The sequence below is a fragment of the Felis catus genome, chromosome B2, assembly GCF_018350175.1.
Source record: "Felis catus isolate Fca126 chromosome B2, F.catus_Fca126_mat1.0, whole genome shotgun sequence".
Taxonomy (NCBI): Eukaryota; Metazoa; Chordata; class Mammalia; order Carnivora; family Felidae; genus Felis; species Felis catus.
In genome coordinates this window covers 50122316-50142274 of record NC_058372.1, presented here as the reverse complement: position 1 = coordinate 50142274, position 19959 = coordinate 50122316, and the positions used below count along the sequence as shown (strand labels likewise).

Below are 19959 nucleotides of genomic sequence, written 5' to 3'. Positions count from 1 at the left end.
CAGCACAGAACCTGCCGTGGGGCTTGAACTCATGAACCGTGAGATCATGACCTGAGCCAAAGTTGGATGCTTAACTGACTGAGCCACTGAGGCACCTCTTTTTGGATTTTTGTACCCATACCAGAACATCTTAAAAATTGAAGTTCTGTTATATTTTAATTTTTGTGGAACAAGAAAAATGTTGATTTTTGTCATCAGTCCATTCTTTTGTGTCCTCAAAGTCCAACAAGAAAACAAAATTCTGCTGGGATTTTTCAATGGGATTGCCTTAATCTTGTAAATTAATTTGATAAGGATTTGAAAAGCAGCCAGTTTTTTTTTCACCCAGGAATGTAATCTACCTCTCCGCTTATTTTAATTTACTTATGTATATTTCCTAAAAAGTTTTGGTCATATAGTTCCTGTATATTCTAGGATATTCTATGCATTTCTGCTATTGTCAACATAATTTTTTCATTAGTGTCTTCCAATCAATAATTGCTCAACTATTGGAAAACTACATATAATTCTAAATACTTTATCCAATTTCACTTTATTGGGCGGATTTCCTTATAAACCTCCTAGGTTTACTCCTTAAGTGCATCTTGGTAATAAAGCTTTTTAGTAAGAAAGTCTTCACAGTTTCCTTTGGTTGTCTGTTTCATAGTCTCAAAATGCCAACTAATGGAAATTTCGGCTTCGTCATCTCAATATACTAACATGAAATTCTTGCTTAACAAGTCTCCATTTCTTTAAAAATTTTTTTTTTGTTTTTCCTACATGAATTTGGTAGATATCTAAGTGGGATCCTCATATTAACAGTGCTAAAGCTTGTTTTTTTTTCTTTTAAAAAAAATACTTATTTTTATTTTTATTTTTTTATTTTTTCAACGTTTATTCATTTTTGGGACAGAGAGAGGCAGAGCATGAACGGGGGAGGGGCAGAGAGAGAGGGAGACACAGAATCGGAAACAGCCTCCAGGCTCTGAGCCATCAGCCCAGAGCCTGATGCGGGGCTCGAACCCACGGACCGCGAGATCGTGACCTGGCTGAAGTCGGACGCTTAACCGACTGCGCCACCCAGGCGCCCCAAAAATACTTATTTTTAAGAGAGAGTGTGTGTGTGTGTGTGCATGTGCACGCAAGCAGGGGAGGGAGAGAGAGAGAGAGACGGAGACAGAAAATCAGAAGCAGGCTCTGCACTGACAGCAGAGAGCCCGATGGGGCTTCGAACTCATAAACCATAAAAGATCATGACCCTTGCCAAAGTCAGACACTCAGCCGACTGAGCCAACCAGGCGCCCAAGCCTGTTCTTTTTCAAGCACTATACTCTGATTTATTTGATAACTATTTCTAGTTTATAGTTATACAAAAAATGCAGAAATATACCTACTTGCAAAAAATTAAATATTATAAATAGAACTGTGGTCCCTACTTTGTGCTTACCTTCTATCCTGTCTTCTCCAGAAGTAACCACTCTTACCAATTTGCTCTGAATTTTTCTAGAACTTTTGCTAATACATTTACTGTTAGAACAGATAGGGTTGCTCAAATTTAGTTTTGCTTTCTATTTTTTAATACATGAATATTGTCAAACTGTACATATTACTCAACTGGATGACAAGGAGAGCCAGCCAGCTGAGTATTTATTAGTAACCATTAGTGTATCCTTCTTCTGTGTTGAATGGTATTCCACAATATGGGTACACTGGTATGTTAGCCGTCTCCAATTAATGAATATTTTCGTTGTTTTCTGTGGTTTTGCAATCATAAGAAACCTTAGGATGAACATCTTGCTTGCTAGTAAGTGGTGGAATATCAGCTGAAATATTCTTATTTCTCATTGAGTTCATAACATATTTTCAAGGTCTTAGATCATTTTCCATTATTAAATAATAAAACATGTTTGAGACCCAGAGTTATCCTCTCAGCCTTGAACTGGTTAACAAGCAGTTTGGGGCTGTTGTTTTCTTAATTGGTCAGGGTGATTCCTGGCAACCTCATGCAAGCAAGCTGCTGCTGTTTGTTTTTTACCCACTGCCGTTTGGCTTGGAACATTTCTGCAGTCGTTCAGTTCCCGCACATCTAAATGAGTGACTGTTTCTCGGTACAGGTTGTTTGGTGGTTTTCAAAACCTGGACGTGGGCCTCTGTTTCTGGAGGACTCAGTTCTGTGTACTTGTGTTCGTCCTTACAAGGGAGCCTTATGTGAGCAACCATTCATTACACCGCTCAAATGGGCCATAGGAGAGAAGCAATTTCACTCCAACCCGCTAGTTATTACTACAAGGCATACGCCTGAATTGAAGTCTGTGAGGGGAACATTAATCCTACTCATTTTGCATAGTTTAAATTCTGTCCTCCCATATCTCATCAGTACAAATCACCCAAAAATACCCCTCATCCTGTTCCTTGGTGGATCTCTCTTTACTCCCTCATGTCTCTATCCAATGCCATGTGTTTTTGTTATATTCCTACCGCTCTAGGCAAAACATAGAGTAGGCCTATACGCCTGGATTTATCAGAAGGATGATAGAAAGGAAATATTGTAACTATCTTTGATTAATACAGAGTAACTTTAAACTAAATGAATCAAAATTACTTGTACTTTGGAGTTCTATTGTTTTGGGTTCAAATTCCAGGCTTATTTGTTCGTATCATAATAAGTAAATATTTACCATGAACCTAAGACCTTAAGCCAGATACTTAAACTGTTCGAGTCTCAGTTTTTGCATCTCTAAAATGGGTATAATATGTACCTCACACAAAGTGATGTGAGTATGAGCTCGTAGTGAGTGCTCAACCAGTGGTAGCCATTACTTTATTGGCAAGAATTTGATTTGAAACACCACCAGGTGGTATACTTGTCTCTGTATTGATTTAGGCAGATCTCCCCTGCCATTCTTCTAAGGCCCAGCAAGAGCTCTTTTTCTCTCAAAGATTGCTTCCGTTGGATTTCTCCTACTTTCAGGACTGATGCAGGGAAATGAATCAAACATCTTAATAAGATCATTAACAAGACTCCTGGAAAGCAAGGCCTTCCTTAATGCTCTCAAACACTTCATTCCTGATTTATGAGACCGGGGCATGGCATTCTCATGACAGCCAAATCTGGTCATGGCCTTTGCTGCTTCAAAGCCTGTCCAGCCTAAACCTGTTAGCCAGGTTTATGAGATCTCTGATCATCTGGACTTGCTTCCATCTTCAGCCTCTTGCCATGTGTAGTCCACATTCCAGTCTGATTCACATTCTCTCAGTTGCTCACACCATATATTCTTATCACCAGGCCACTGCTGTTTTCTGTCTGGTACACAGTTTCTTCAACTTCTTGCCTTTTACTCATTCTCTGTGTGTCACTGTAGATGTCATTTTCTCTGAGTAATATGCTTTGACTTCTCCAAGGCTGGATACCGTGCGATTCTGTGCATTCCCATCACATTCAGCGCTTCATTATGTCCTGTGCTCTTCCTATCATGGCCGCAGCCAACTCATTGTCTGTATCCTTGAGCAAACAATGAGCTCTTTGAGCGTGGAAACTGTGCACCATCTCTTATCACAGACTGCCACACAGAAGGCACCCAATCCCTTCTTGAATATATGAATACGTAGTGTTAAAGAACAAAAATTCAACTGAGTGAATTTGAAGATCTAATTGGCTTTATTAAGCAGCTCTTGAATGGGCAGCATCCCATCTAGCGAGCAGCATGGAGGGTATAAAATGGAGGGTTTTTATTGGGAGGAGGGTGGAGCACAGAAGTTATTAGGAAAAGAAAAGGATTGTTTCAGGCAAGGTCACTTTCCCTTAGGGGAAGAGAAAGAGGTCTTATCATGCAAATTACCTCATCTTCCTTTGAGGGTTAGAGAGAGCCCTGTAACAGATTACCTCAATGATGCTTATCAGAAAATTCCTGAGTGATGAAGACTACATTTCTGGGGAAGGTTGAAACTACAATTAGGTTAGGTATTAAGCCCTAGTTTAGTGACTTAGCCTAAGTGACACCATTTTGGGTCTGTGGTTTTCTTTTTAGCAATAGATTGGAGTGGGAAAAGGATATATATACTTTTAGTATAATAATCTGACCAATTTGTCCAAGCAGAAAATTTATAATGGGTAGTTGTAGGAAGTGAGATCAGGAAATAAGTTCGTTCCAGATTTTAGAGGCTCAAACACTTAAAAGTTAAGTTAAGAGTTTGATCTGGGGCACCTGGGTGGCTCAATCGGTTAAGCATCCGACTTCAGCTCAGGTCATGATCTCGCGTTTGTGGGTTTGAGCCCCGGGTCAGGCTCTGAGCTGCCAGCACAGAGCCTGGAGCCTGCTTTGGATTTTGTGTCTCCTTCTCTCTCTGCCCCTCCCCATCTCGTACTCTGTCTCTCTCTTTCTCTCTCAAAAATAAATGTTAATTTTTTTTTTTTAAGAAACAGTTTTATCTTTATCCTGTGAGCAGTGAAGAGCTATTAAAAATTTTACCTCCAAGGGGTGCCTGGGTGGCTCATACAGTTGGGTGTCCGACTCTTGATCTCAGCTCAGGTCATGATCTCACTCACAATTCGTGGATTTGAGCCCCCCATCAGGCTCTGAGCTGACAGAGAATCCCTGCTTAGGATTCTCAGTCTCTCTCTGCCCCTCCCATTCTCTCTCTCTCTCTCTCAAAAAAATATTTTTTTATCTCCATGAAATGACATGATTATAATGTTTATTTAGAAATAATAATTTGTCATTGAAGTGCTTTATAGAGAAAATAAGTAAGAGATTGCAGACGGGAGATTAGACTTGGAACTTCAACTTCTCACGTATAAGGAAAAAACACAGAAACAGTTGGTAACTGTGACCCTTAAAAAGCTTTGTAGGCTTCTTAATGGTGAGAACCAAGTCTTATTTCTTATTTCTATCCATTTCTTAGTCTTATACTTGTTTCTATCAATTGCAACTAATACAATGGCATGCATTTCACTGATGGTCAGTAATAGTCACTAAGTGAATGAATGAGGTATACAAAAAAGGACAGATGCATAGGTTTTGGCAAGGAAGACTTGGTAAGATTTAACTGGTTGCCTCTGGAAAGGTGTTAAGTAGTTAATAGTCCTCTTGCTAGAAATAGGGGAAATAGGAACAGGATCCAGTTTATGGAAAAGGTGAGTCCAGAAGTTCACACTTTTTGTGTATCTTTTTCCTAGAAGGGATGGACAAAAAGCAATTCATTCTCATAATACCCTTAAACCTAAGAAGTAATTCATAATATCCCTACTCTGTTTCTCACCTTTTTAGTGGCAGGAAGAAAGTTGCCAGAAGGTTGAGTGAGTCACCCACAGTCATAAAGCCAGGAGGGCCTGTCCAAAGAATGGAAGCCTAACCCCCTTCTGACATGGTTATCCATGGTTCAGAACATGAAGTCTCATACAAAGCGAATCCTGATTTGAATAATAGCTTCATGACACTCTGGTTATATTACCTCCTTTTCAACGTTTCACGTAAGTTGAAGGAGATGAAATTCGAATTGCCTGTAGTCTAACTGAACAGCAAAAGTTGAAAGGAAATAAAAACCATGCTGCTTTTAGTAGAATCCTCTGGTTGGTTGTTTTCAGGGAATGCGCTCTTGTGTAAAGTGAAATGTTGCAAAAATGGTTAAATTACAACTAAGGTAAGGGTGCAAGTGAAGCCTGGTGATATGTAGTCCAGGTTGGGGTTAAGTAAATGATAATCACCCTCCATGCAGGTTTAATCAGTGACCTTTTCCCCCAAGGCATAAAGATGTTGACTTTCACACATACTTGGCCAGGGGTCTGTGAATGTTGCCTGCCAGCTGTGAACCATATGCTGCCCACCCAGACTGCCTCCAGAACTCGTGTGCCTCACAAATGCCCCAGCTAGGTCACCTTCAAGTCAATGAGACTAGCTGTATAATACATGGGGTGGCCCATGGTTATTCATTCACATACAAATATTTATAGAGTGCCTATTTGTATGACACAGTGCTAAGTCGACTGGAGGTGGGAAAGGACCATAAATACCAACATGACTAAAGCATTCCCTGAGCCTGGAAGGAGTTTAAGATTTACTCAGGTAAAGCACATCACTTGAGAAGAAAAATTTTAATAAAAATTTTAATAAAACATTTTAAGAAGTGTAGGTATCCCAAAATACTGTTCCAGTATTCTGCAATAGGTCAGAAAATCAAGAGGTGATCTCAGTTTGTAGGACAGAGATAGAGCTTACTTTTTGTTTGGAGGAAAGATCTTCTGGAGGAGGAGAAAGTTGAGCTGGATCCTTTTGCTGTTTTTATTAAAACCTGGCCTGAGTCTAAGCTAAAACATGCCAAATGAGTCACACAGAGATAAAACAATTAAACAACAGACTGCTTGGCTTGCACAACCCAACATCCGGGCTTGTTGTTCTGATGTTGCATAGCCTTGGCCTACCATTGCACCTTTTACTGTTTTAAGACTTTGAATTTTTTGAATTTACTGTTTCAGGACTGGTATGAGCTTTTAGTTGTTAATTATGAAGGATTAGTCAAATCCCTGGTAATCAACCAGCAAATGGAAGCCATCTCACCCTAGAATTCTGGATTGTTGAGGCATATTGGGCAGGATCCCAGAGACCAACAGAACATGCTAGACCTGATGGCTGACTCAAGTCTAAGACTCTGAAATCAGATCGGAGGTCAAAGCCTGCTGCCGCATTTTCTGTGCAGAGCCTTGGTAGGGAGGAAACACGCTGAGATAGGATACAAAGAGTGTTCTCTGCTCAGATCCTCCTTCTATAAGTGGGGACAGACAATTTGAGGTATAGAGGGAAGAGATGTCTTAATCACCTTCTGTTCTACGTGCCTACTACATGTCTAACATGTTGCAAGGATTCCAATAAAAATTTATTGACAGAAAGGGTCTTTGGGAATAATAGTTGACAAAGTTGGGGCCCAGGTGCATGTTTCCCAAACTGGAGTCCTGAAACTCCAGGCAGGTGTCTTGGGGACCCCCTTGGAGATGTGAGGGAGAGCATTCCCAAGTGCCCTTCCTCCTCCTATAACTGTCTTTGATCCGAGTGGTTCTGCTTTTGTCTGTTTTACATAATAAGAGTTTACCATGGTTTTGTTTGAAAACAGTTTGAAAATTGCCAGAAAAATCCTGGAGGTGGAAAGAAGAAGAGCCTTTGGGACTATATGATACAATCTTAGCAGGATATTGTTACAGGATAAAGGGGAGTCAGGCCACTTAGTGTCACGGAGCATGGTCATAGCCACAAGACTGACCCTAGGCCAGTAGAGAGAAGACCTGCAGAAGAAGGAGAAAGGTGGCCAAAGAGATCTTACGAATCACTTCTCAAGGGCTTCCCTTTGGTCATTGACTATGAACCAACCTCCTGAATATAGCAGACAAGACCCTACTTCCTCCTCTTACTCTTCCCACTGTCTCTGTCTCTATATTCCAGCTACCCTTCCTCAAATCTTGCCTGAAGATCTTTGCAAAGGCTGTTCCCTCTGCCTGGGAAATGTCCTTCCTCCTTTTCTGGGTGAGTCCTTCTTTGAGTTTCCATTGAAATGTTTCTTTCTGACATCCTATCTCCCTCAGCCTAGACCAGGATGGCTCCTTTGTTTCCTGTATTTCTAATTTAGTGTGCTTATCACAATTGCAATAATCTATTCAAGGACTGCTCCTTTTCCCCCAGATAGATTGTGAGTTCTAATTTTTTTTTTAATGTTTATTTATTTTTGAGAGAAAAGGTGTGCCAGAAGAGGAGGGACACAGAGAGGGGAAGACAGAGAATCCAAAACAATCAGTGCAAAGCCTGACATGGGGCTTGAACCCAGGAACCATGAGTCATGACCTGAGCAGAAGTCAGATGCTCAACCAACTGAGCCACCCAGTGCCCTTGATAAGTTATGAGTTCTGATGAGAGAAGGAAGTTCTCCACTGTATTCTCTGCACCTAGCACAGTGTCAGGCACCTAAGAAGTGCTCAAAAAATTCTTCATAAATGTGATTGGCAACTTTTAAAATGTCCCCAATTTTCCCCACCTGCTAGTATTCACAGCCTACGTTACCTGGAGTAACTTGCTTCTAACCAATAGAATTCAGCAACGTTGAGGGTATGTCATTTCCATTATTAGGTTACATAAGACTGCAACTTACATCTTGCTGATCACCTTCTCACCTTATATGCTTTGATGAAGCAAGCTCACATGTTGGAAAAGCTCAAGGAATTGAATCCTGGCAACAACCACATGAGTCTGGGAGTGGATGCTTCACCCAGTCAACCTTCAGATGAGATCCCTGCCCTGGCCAACACCTTGATTACAGCCTTGTGAGAGACCCTGAAGCTGAGTACTTAGCTAAGCATGCCTCAGCTCCTAACCCTCAGAAACTAAGAGATAATAAATGTGTGTAGTGTTAAGCCACTAAATCTTGGGGATAATTTCTTACACAGCAATAGGTAGCTAATACAAATAAGTGAATAAGTCAGTAAGTGAATGGATTTGAAGTGAAGTGAAGTGAAGTGAATGAAACTGAAGACCTCACTAAAGGAAGGGGAAACTAAGACCTGGTGGAGGTGAGGGGGTAGTGTAGAGAGAGTGGACTGATACGCTCAAAGACAATTGTCCATGCTTCCTGTTTGATTTTGTTTCTCTCAACCATAGTATCTAAAGGAGGCGTTTTGGGGGAAACTCTTCCAAAGTTTTTAGAATCAGAAATTCAACAGGTGAGTGGACATTTTATATGCCCAGGCACTATCTGATATCATTCATAAGTATTTGTGTTTGTAGATGAATAGCAAAGATACATCCTCAGTGATACCAATTCAGATGCAGTTTATATCAAAACATACAGTCTAGCTTGGGAAGCCTTTATTTTAAGTAGCTGTATTTTAAATCTTGATCCAAGTGACCCACTCAGATCATCTTTGTCTCATGTGTAGTTGACACTGAACATGGAAACAGCATTAATAAGTTGGAATAGGTTAGTGGGCTTTGATTGAGTCTGCAATCCAGATGTAAACAATATAAAATCCTCGATAGAGCTATAAATACCAGCTTTATCAATAGCTCTCATAATTTACAATTTTCCAATGCATTTCAAAATGCTGACTCTCACCTTTTTCCTAGATTGGTTTCTTCACTTCAGAGTGATAAAAGAGTGCAAAAAATAATGATATACTTTGGAGTGCATTCGTGTTCCAACATCCAGTTTTAATGGAGGTCTACAAAGAAGTTCCTTTTCTGCCTTCTTAAATGTCGTATTTTCCTGCCCAGTTACACATGGGAAATATAATTGGTTATGGAATTTCCCTTGGATTAAGCTTGTTTCAATAGGAACTACTAATTACTTTATCACTGTGGCATTGTAATCTGCCCTAACATTTAAAGTTTATTTGCTCTCAAATAAAGGGCATTTGGTCTTCCTATTATTTATAATCATTTTCTTAATCTTCTCCTAGAAGCCAAATCCCATTACAGTTGCTCATTATAAAAAGCTCATGTTTGCTCTGTGGAAATGCATAAATGCATCTAATGGCACCATGTACCTTCAAGTGTATCCAAAAGAAAGGGAGAAATTTGAAGAAATCTGAATGATAAAATCTTGAACTTAAAGATGAGCTGTGGAGTGCTTATCTGAGTTACAAACTTTTAAAAATTTATTTATGTTGAGAGAGAGAAAGAGAGAGTGTGAGCACATGCATGCACATGTGAGTGGGGGAAGGGCAGAGAGAGGGGGAGGGAGAGAATCCCAAGCAAGCTGATAGTGCAGAGCCTGACTCAGGGCTCCATCTCATGAACCATGAGATCATAACCTGAGCCGAAATCAAAAGTCTGATCCTCCACCAACTGAGTCACTCAGGCATCCCCTGAGTTACAAACTTAAAAAAAAAAATCATTATTTACAGAGGGATGCATTTCACTATTCCTTAAAATGTCCAGCTTATGTAGAAGTTGTAAGACCAAGATTCTATTTTTAAACATTTTTGAAAGTCCAGTATTATATTTTGAAAGACTTATATTTTGAAAGTCCAGTGTTATATTAGTTTCAGGTGTGCAATAATAGTGATTCAGTAATTTTGTACATTATTCAGTGCTCATTACCATAAATATACTTTTAATCCCCATTACCTATTTCACCCATCCCTTCACTCACCTCCCCTCTAGAAACCATCATGTTGTTCTCTATAGTTAAGAGTCTTCTTTTTTTTTAATATTTATTTATTTTGGAGAGAGAGAGAGAGAGTACATGAGCAGGGAAGGGGCAGAGAGAGAGGGAGACAGAGGATCTAAAGCAGGTTCTGTGCACAGAGTCCAACGTGGGGCTCAAATTCATGAACCACAAGATTATGACCTGAACTGAAGTTGGATGCTTAATCAACTGAGCCACCCAGGTGACCCAAGAGTCTACATTTTGATTTATCTCTTTTTTCCTTTGTTCATTTGCTTCTGAAATTACATGTATGAGTGAAATCATATGGTATTTGCCTTTCTCTGACTGACTTATTTCACTTAGCATTATACTTTTTTTGTTGCAAATAGCAAGATTTCGTTTTTTTTTTTTAATGGTTGACTAATATTCCAAGACCAAGATTCTTTTTTTTTAAGTTTATTTATTTATTTTGAGAGAAAGAGAGAGAACGCACATGCTTGAGTGTGCAAGTGGGGGTGTGGCAGAGAGAGAGAGAGAGAGAGAGAGAGAGAGAGAGAGAGAGAGAATCCCAAGCAGATTCCATGCTGTCAGCATGGAGCCTGACTTGGGCTATATCCCATGAAGCATGAGATTATGACCTGAGCCGAAATCAAGAGTTGGATGCTTAACCAACTGAGCCACCCAGGCACCCCACAAGACCAAGATTCTTAAAGCTGCAGTCTCAGGGGCCACTTCCAAGAGGTAATAGATGAGAAATGAGGATAAAGTAGCTGTGAAAGTGTGATGGGAGTGTACTGGGGCTGGAGAGTCACACGCCTTACACTCAAGTGGGCTGGGACAACAGGTTGTGACTTTCTCACAAGCCCTGGCCCACTGGGTCACCTTAGTCTGCTACAACAGTTCAAACAGTACTTGAGGAGAAAGGCTTGGTCTTGTCAGTGTCCTTGCCCTCTCCTGTGCTTCCATAAGATGGGATTGCGGCGAGGGGTGTATTACCTGAATTATCATGGGACTAGAACAGAGAGTTTTAGAATCCAAGAAGTGTCCCTGAATGCTCAGATCCCCACCATTGCCTACTGCCTTCCCTCCTGACTTTGCCTACAGCTAAATTGACTATAGGCGTGCTTCAACATCTGGCTTCTTGGCCAGGGTGTAGGGGTAATTCCTGGATACTTTGGTTTGCCAGGCTCTTGTTAGTGAGCCCCTCCAAAACTGTCCTGTACCTAGTTCCTGGTCTAGGTGATTAGGGTCTGCTGTAGGGTCATTTCCCTCTGTCACAGTGGGCCATTCTCCAGTTAGCTACTTTCTTTCCTCTCACTTTGTGGGGGAGCTTCAGGAGCCCCTCCATACCATATGGGAACCAAGATGGTCATTATGCCACCAAGTTTACTTAGGAGTAGCCAACTCCTAGGCTTTGTGCAGGACAGGTTGCAAGGCAAACTCATTCCAGAGTCCAAGTCATAGATTGAAAAAACAAACAAACAAACGAACAAACAAACAAAATGCCCCATCCTTGGCATTACTCTCTACAACTCCCCAGACTTCCCCTAAAATGAAGAGATGGAGAACCATATAATTCACTTCCTGCCTCAAGTGACTCTATCTCCATTTTATTTTGCTTTTCTGAATACCTGAGATCTCCTTTATGTCATATCCTGCTCCTTGCCAACTCCAGCCTCAAGGTTGAGATGTAATGACTGATGAGATAGCATATGAGAAAGATCCGCTTACCCATAAAGGAACTAATTCAGGAGGCATTGAAAAATAATATACCTCTTCTATAAGTCAACAGGAAATATATCATCTGATTTGGAATGAAAATTGTAACTTGATTCTTTAATATACTTAGAAATTCATTGGATGTCACATATGTCAGCCTTTAAAAATGATGAGTTTTCTGCTATTTATTGTATGACATTCAGGAAAAGGTAAAACTATAGGGACAGAAAACAGATCAGTAGTTGTCTAAGGCTAGGGGTGAGGAGAGGGGCCGATGAAAAAGGGGCACCAAGGAACTTTTTGGGGTGATGTATCTTGATTGTGGTGGTGGTTACATGATTGTATAAGTTTATTAAAACTTACAGAAATGTACACCAAAAGGAGTGAATTTCATTATACATAAATTACATCTAAGTAAACCTGACTTTTACTGAAAAATGATGACCTTTCATATTCCCAAGATGATAGCTGAGCACTTACTAATAATGCACTGTTCTACCACTTAGATTACATGAGCTCATTCAGTCTTAATAGTAACTCTATTTGGAAGGTACTGTTTCATTATCATCACCTCGATCTTACTATCAGGGAGGTGAGGCCTAGAAAAATTAAGTAACTTGCCCAAGACCACACAGTGAGTATAGCTGGAATTCAAACCCAGATCCATTAGGTGCCAAAGACTGTGGGTTTCACCACTGTGTTATATGGCCTCTCAAGATAAGTAACTTTAGGCTGATAAATATTTAAGAGGTAAACTGGTAACATTTATGTGTGCCTGTAACTTACACATCTGAGACCCTTTTTTGGTTCAGTCATATTTACTCTCAGATCAGAAAGTAAATGGTATCCCCCACCCCAAACAGACACACATCCCAGTTGCCCCGATCAAGCATCCTCGGGAGGAGTGAGAGACCCATTCTTGTCAGTAGCCTTCAGTAAGCTAAGGATGAGTCAGATCTGCGTGACTATTTGTTAGGAGGATCCCCTGGAAAGTTCTAGAGGTTATGTGGCCTGCCATAGCTCAAACTGCTGATCAGCCCCCAACCTATACTCTCAACTGGGGGCCTTGCAGTGCCAGCCCAGACACCACTGCAGCCTCGTATGACAAAGATGGAAGACTTCTCTCCTGCTTGCAGAGAGTTACCTTCTCAAGGTCATTATCTTTGTGACCTGGGTCTGAGAACTCCACCTCATGCTGCCTCCAACAGCAAATGAATAAAACACTGTTTTCATTAGCTGCTGGTGCTAACACACCCCAGAAGTCAGGGTGTCTGCAAGTCTTCCCAGCTGCTTTTCTCTACAACGGACTGCTTTTCATAATTAATTACGGAGGTTGGTGTAGGATAGTGGTAAGATATGGCAAACTTGTGGGGACTTAGGTTTGGCTTTTGCCCAGGAAAAGGGGTGCTGAACCCCGCATCTAGTCTCTTGGTTCTTCCAACGTGATATGTATGTTTCAAGGCCCACTTACCATTAGCAAGGCAGTCAGGGAGTACACTTCAGTACAGCAGAAGCATTGGACATCTGCTGAATCCCCTGCAGTGGAAATTTAATTGGTCTTGTATCAATTTGCTCAGCCAGGGACCTTTGATCAAAAGTAGACAATGCAAACACACTGAATGGGCAAGGATCCACCCCAGCAAATACCACTCTGTGTTTCCATCTTATCTGCTTTACTTAGGGAGCAATTTGGTCCTCCCAGACTGCTGGTGAGTCACTGATGCCCATAGGGCCAGAGGAAGGTGTTTTGGAATTGAGACCGGACCACCTAGGCCACAGCTTAACTCATCAAGCTTTACTGGGCCCCTGGACCAAAGAGCAGAGCATCTCAAAAATGCACTTGTCCTCAGTTCTCACTATTAAAGGGACCTACTGGTATATTTGGTCAATGTATGATGAAGACAAGGAAGGCTGAGATAGGTTGGGTAAGTTTTGGTGGGATGGTGAGAAGGAGAGAAGTATAGGAGTCAGGCACGGTTGAAGATAGGGAGCCTTTCCTGAGCTGATAGAGAGCCTCAGAAAGACGTTCTTGAAGCCAGGGTCATCTTCACACTGAAAACAGAGGATCAAAAATAAGCAAGCAGATCCTTAGGAACAAATTTTGTCTGTTCTTGATTTGGCCTGGAAAAGAACCTATCTGTGCTGCTCTAAATTGTTATCAGTTGTTTGTACCTCTGTATAAAAGAGTTTTCCCTTTTTTCTAGAGAACCTGATGGAAAGGGTCGTGGTCAAGGGAATAAAGGACCTAGAGGAATAAGGACTGGAGACAAAAGAGCAAAATGTTGCATATGATTACCTTTGCAGCCCAAACATGAAGGGTAAAGAATATTCAAAACTGAATGAGACTGGCAAAAAGCACCCAAGAGATCAGCTGAGATGCTAACAGAAGGTCAGTCTTCGTTCCCAAACAGTGGGTGGAGAGACGGAGGCATGGGCCCTCCTGGAATTTTATTTCCTCAAACATTAGAAATCACATACTTGAAACCTATAAAGCCATCCTATATGTTTAAATACAAAAGAAGAGGCGCCTGGGAGGCTCAGTCAGTTAAGCGTCTGACTTCGGCTCAGATCATGATCTCACAGTTTGTGGGTGCAAGTCCCGTGTTGGGCTCTGTGCTGACAGCTCAGAACTTTGAGCCTGCTTCAGATTCTGTGTCTCCTTCTCTCTCTGCCTCTACCCTGCTTGTGCTGTGTCTCTCTCTCTCAAAAATAAATGAACATTAAAAAAAAAAAAAGAATATTGCTACATTTATTGCTGTCCCTTTTCCCATATCTTAGTAACCTGTTTTGGTATTTCAGTCCTCTTAAATAATAAAAACAAGTCCTCTTGTGCTTCAATAATCTTTTATTCCATTTAACAGATAGGTTTGGGGTGACTGCCTGTGTAAACCTCTTTGCAAAGCTTATTGCTACCAGTGGGAAAAGATGACCATTTCCTAAAATTGCTCTGTGCTCTATGCTCAGACCATTATGAAAGAAACATTAGTGTATTTAAAACCCGAGTACCCATGGTATACAAAGCACTGTGCTGATTAGGGAGGACTGTGTTATCTAAAGTTATGCTGCCTTAGCAATTGTGAAGACTGGGAATCCTGATTTAAAGGAAATGCCATGGGATGGGAAACTGAGTTATGAAGGTTCCATTTCCATGATTACTTCTACCCTCTGCAACCTTCGTCTGCCCAACTTGCTTCTTCTCATCTTATAAAATGTACCAGATCACAGTTCATTGATTTAGGTAGTCTGTTCATTGATTTGTAAACATGGATCAAGATGCAGACCATCATTTATGCAAATTGGCCTTGCTTAAAGCTATAGAAACTAAAATAAATCAGACCTTGGGCCAGCAAGCGGTCGGCGTGACCTCAGGAGGCAGAGACTGGGTGCTCCTCATAATCCTTCTCTGTGGTTCTTTCCATGCTGCGTAGTGGTTCAGTGACGACCTGACCTGTTTGCATGGTCTCCTAAACACCAGAAGATTCTTATCCTCACCCATCCCAAAGGTTTAGTTATCTGCAGAGTGTACCTGTATATACAGTATCAGATTCCATTCTAGTTTCTAGCGCCAGGGAAAAGGCCTATAAACTTTGACAGTACAGGATGTTTCAAGTTTAGCCTTCAAAAAAGAAGCAACATGGGGGCACCTGAGTGTCGAACTTCAGCTCAGGTTATGATCTTGCAGTTTGTGAGTTCGAGCCCTGCATCAGGCTCTCTGCTGTCAACACAGAGCCTGCTTTGGATCTTCTGTCTCTCTTGCTCTCTGCCCTTCCCCCTCTCTCAAAAATGAATAAACATTTATAAAATGTATTAGAAAAAAGAAGCAATATAGGTTGGTTTGTAGAAAATTTGGGAAATATAGAAAAATACAAAGCACAAATAAAATTTGCCTTTGATTATGTTTTCTAGTATTTTTAGTATATATATATTATAGTATATATATACTAGTATTTCTAGTATTTTTTTGTGTATCAGTCAAAGCCACCTTTAAGAATGTATTTTAGAGCAAAAACAATAGTTACAATACTGTTGTTTCTTCTTGTTCTCTGAGACTGCTCAATATTTTACGGAACCTTCTTCATCCTTTGCTCGACCATCTGACCTGATCAAGAATAAACCCATTCTTGGGGCACCTGGGTGGCTCAGTCGGTTAAGTGGCTGACTTCAGCTCAGGTCATGATCTCACGGTTTGTGGGTTTGCACCCCGTATCAGGCTTCATGCTAACAGCTCAGAGCCTGGAGCCTGCTTTGGATTCTGTGTCTCCCTCTCTCTCTGCCCCTCCCCAGCTTGCAGTCTGTCTCTCTCTCAAAGCAATAAACATTAAAAAATTAAAAAAAAAAAAAAAAAAAGAATAAACCCATTCTTGTCCAGAGAGGGAGCAGATTGAAATTCTAAATATCATATGGCAGTCCCTTCCCAAATATTTGGGATTATGTATGACACTTCTAGGCCATGCTGTTTCCCTGTTTTGTTTTGTTTTGTTTTGTTTTGTTTTGTTTTGTTTTGTTTTGTTTTTGATTAGGGGAGGTGTGTGTGAAGGAGAATGCCAAGAGAAGTGCTGGAATTATTTCTTAGCCAGTGATCCTCTGACCAACAACAGCATGTCAGACTCTCAGGCCCCAGCCCAGACCTACTGATTGAAAATCTGCATTTTCACACGATCCCCAGGCGATTCTGAGCTGTGCACCTTACATTTGGGCACTGACCTGTGGGCCCCTTTCTGGCCTTCCTCAGGTGGTATTGATTGTCAGGATTTGTACATAACTTTCACACCTCCTTGATGTTGAAACTAGCAATAAAAATCCCACCTCCATGGGAGTAAACACCTTTTCCTCAGGCCACAATTCACATTCCTTTGGGAAAACGCTAAGTGTGTTACTTTCTAAATGCCCTGAGAGTTGTGGGGTGCTCCAAATGGAAGTCGAGGGAAGAGGCCAGTTCTCTACTTTGCTTCCCCTTCAAAGTCCATTCCAGGGTCAGAGCTGTTGTGTTTGTGGCTCCTTAAGTCACAGCAAATCATTCATCCAGTGGAGGACAAGAAAGAGAGTCACAACAGAGTTCTTTAAATTCTGTTGGGGAAAAATCCACAATGATTTTTTTTTTCCTCCTCTTCTCTCCCCTTTCTCCACAACCACACCTGTCTTATTTTATGACTCAAATGATTCATTTAACCTTTGCTCCTCCACCAGGGGGCCCCAGGAGGCACAGACTGGGTGCTCGGTCCGAGGACCCTAATCAGGCGAGCTGGGATCAAGGACTCTGAGTACAGTGCTGCCGATAGAGGGAAAAAAAGAAATGACAGAAGCCAAAACAGTTGTGTCTGTCTGGCCGGCCAGCCACAACCATGTGTGGGCATTGAGATGGATGTGGGACCAGCCTGAGCAGAGCCCTCCAAAGAACTGCCTTGATTAGGCCTTCGCTTGAAATCCCAAAGCAGGCAGGTGTTCCTACATGGCCATCTGAAGCCATCCGTGAAGAGCAGTACTCCCCCTTCTAGGACGAGATGCAGCCGTGTGAAGTCATTCCCCTCTCTCTTCACAGATTTGAGAGGTGTCACTAAGTCTTTGTGCCCGGGCACCACGGCTCACTCTGGGTTCTGGCACTGGGATCTCCTCTGTTTCTTTGGCAGCGTCTGACAATCCCTCCAGCCTGGCTAATCAAGCACTTATCTGGTGCCTCTCCCCTCCCAGGCCTGGCTCCCCAAGCTCCTGGGGACCCATCTGCAAACTTTTTCATGGGAGCATCTGGGACACTTACTGGGGTATAGTGCCTGAAGCAGCAGGGAGAAGGGGGAAGGATGGTTAAGAATGGCTCTTTATTCTGCTTTTTTAAAGTTTATTTTTATTTATTTTGAGAAAGATACAGAGAGCTAGCAGAGGAAGGGCAGAGAGAGAAGGAGACAGAATCTCAAGCAGGCTCCAAGTGGTCAGTGCAGAGCCTGATGCGAGGCTTGAACTCTCGAACCATGAGGTCATGACCTGAGCTGAAATCAAGAGTTGGATGCTGAACCAACTGAGCCACCCTGGTGCCCCTAGATTGGCTTCTTCTTGACCCTTCGGGAACTTACAAACATCACCCCATCCATCCTGGCAGCCCTTAGTTGTGTATAAAGTAACTATGCTGGTTTTCTTTCCAGAGGTTATGGAGTGTAAGTGGTTGAAAACTCAGGCCCTGGCATTGCAGAGACTGGCATCCAAATCCCGGCTCTTCATCACCAGCTGGGTGATCCAACTTGGCCTCCTGAAATTTCAGGCCTTAATTTACACCTTTCTAAAACAGGGACAATATCTGCCTCATAGGTTATTATGAGGAATAAACGAGATGCTATATGTAAAGCACTTAGGACCGTGCCTGGTGCTTAGTAAGTGCCCAGTAAAAGGTAGCTGTGATTGTTGTTACTTTTACCTAAAAATGGACGGCAGCAAGTCATGCTGGATAACCTAACAAGTCAGTGCTAAATCCTAGAGGCCCGAGTTTCGGTTCTGGATCGGCTTGGAATTAGCCTGGTGTGCCCCAGTTTCTTCCTCTGTAAGATGTAGGCGATGCTACCTGGCTTTTCGTTCTGGCAGCTAACATTCATCAGTGCTATCTGTGCACCTGGCGTGCTTGAAGGGCTTATGTTAACTCACTTGATTCTTGCCACATCTCTATTTGACAGATGAGAAAACTGAGGCACAGAGGCAATGTGGCCAGGGTCAAGCAGCTAATAGCAGATGGAGCTGAGGTTCCAACCCAAGCAGTCTAGCCCCAGAGCCTGCATTTCTGCCTTTCTAACTGTGAAAAATCAAATGTTTAATCATGAAAGGGCTTTGGGAGTGGGAGGCACTATACGAACTGGAGATTATCACAATTTATCCAAGTCTCTTGGTGTTTGGTCTTCAGTTGGGAACCTTAACCTTTCCTGGTGGGATGTGGAGTCAGGGGGCTCCCTTAGGGTTTCCTGAAGCCTTTTAATCACTGGCTTTTATGAGTTGAATAATGCCCCCCCCAAAAAAAACAGATGTTGAAGTCCTAGCCCCCAATACCTCAGAAAGCGACTTTATTTGGAAATAGGTCATCTTTACAGAGATCATCAGGTTAAAATGAGGTCATTTAGGTGGGCCCTAACCCAATACGACTGGTGTCACACACGCAGACACAGACAAGCACAGAGGGAAGATCCCGTGAGGGAAGTCACAGGAGAATGCCACCTGAACACAGTGGCTCCACACTACGTTTGTGAGGTTTGTCTGTGTTTTGCATTCTCCAAGCCAAAGAACGCCTGAGGCTGTCAGAAGCGAGGAGAGAGACATGGAAAAGATCCTTCTGAGGCAGCATGGCGCTGCTAACACCTTGAATGCTGAGAGGGGCTGAATACCGCTAGGGGTGCAGATGTGTGTGTGCACATTTTGACAGTGTAAGAATCGGTCTGTGAGCCTGAAGACTGTTCCTTCATAAGAAGATCACATGAGAGGCAAAGTGAACATTAAATCATATTCCAGCTCCATTGGAACAGGTAAGGAAGAGGAATCTTGTCTCTGACATTATATAACTGATTCCATCCCATTTGTTCTGCAGCAGAGAATGTGAGACGCGGGGGAGCTAGGTTTCTTAGAGCCTTCCAGCAGCAGATAACACTGCAACTGGAGATCAAGTTTTCTGTCACACGGACCCTCAGAGGTTTATTTCTGGGTCGGCGCACAGGAGTTTACTCTCCTGTCACCACTTCTTTCAAAGATTACATTCTGGTTCCTTTGTTTGTTTGTTTGTTTGAGGAAACTTGATTGAAATGTAGCCTACATACAGAAATATGTCCATAAGTGGACAGCTCAGTGTGTCTATATCCATGTAAACAGCATCCAGACAAAGAATTAGTACATCACCAGCACCCCTGAAGCCCTCCTGCCCCTCCCAGTTGCTAAGGCCAACAAAGGAACCACTATCCTGACTTCTAACATCACAGATTGGTTTTGCCTGTTTCTGAGCTTGATATAAATGGGATTTCACAGTACGCTTTTGTGTCTGCCTTCTTTCACTCCACTCTACGTTTGTGAGATTTGTCTGCGTTTTGCATATGGAGTAGTGCATTCTCACAGCGATAGAGTATTTCATGGTGCTGGTCTTTTTGAACAAAATCAGGGGGTACACAGAAAGAGAAG

At 42.0% G+C, this 19959-nt stretch overlaps 1 long non-coding RNA gene across 2 annotated transcripts in view; it reads left to right on the top strand.

Moving 5' to 3' along the window:
- LOC109499705 overlaps window positions 1–14440 on the top strand; it is a 64507-nt gene extending 50067 nt beyond the window's left edge. For both annotated transcript variants that reach the window (XR_006597832.1, XR_002742300.2), the window contains exons 2-5: window positions 5247–5449; window positions 7410–7490; window positions 8088–8677; window positions 14028–14440. This is a non-coding gene — a long non-coding RNA (uncharacterized LOC109499705). The remainder of the gene's footprint in view (window positions 1–5246; window positions 5450–7409; window positions 7491–8087; window positions 8678–14027) is intronic.
- The last annotated feature ends 5519 nt before the right edge of the window (window positions 14441–19959 follow it).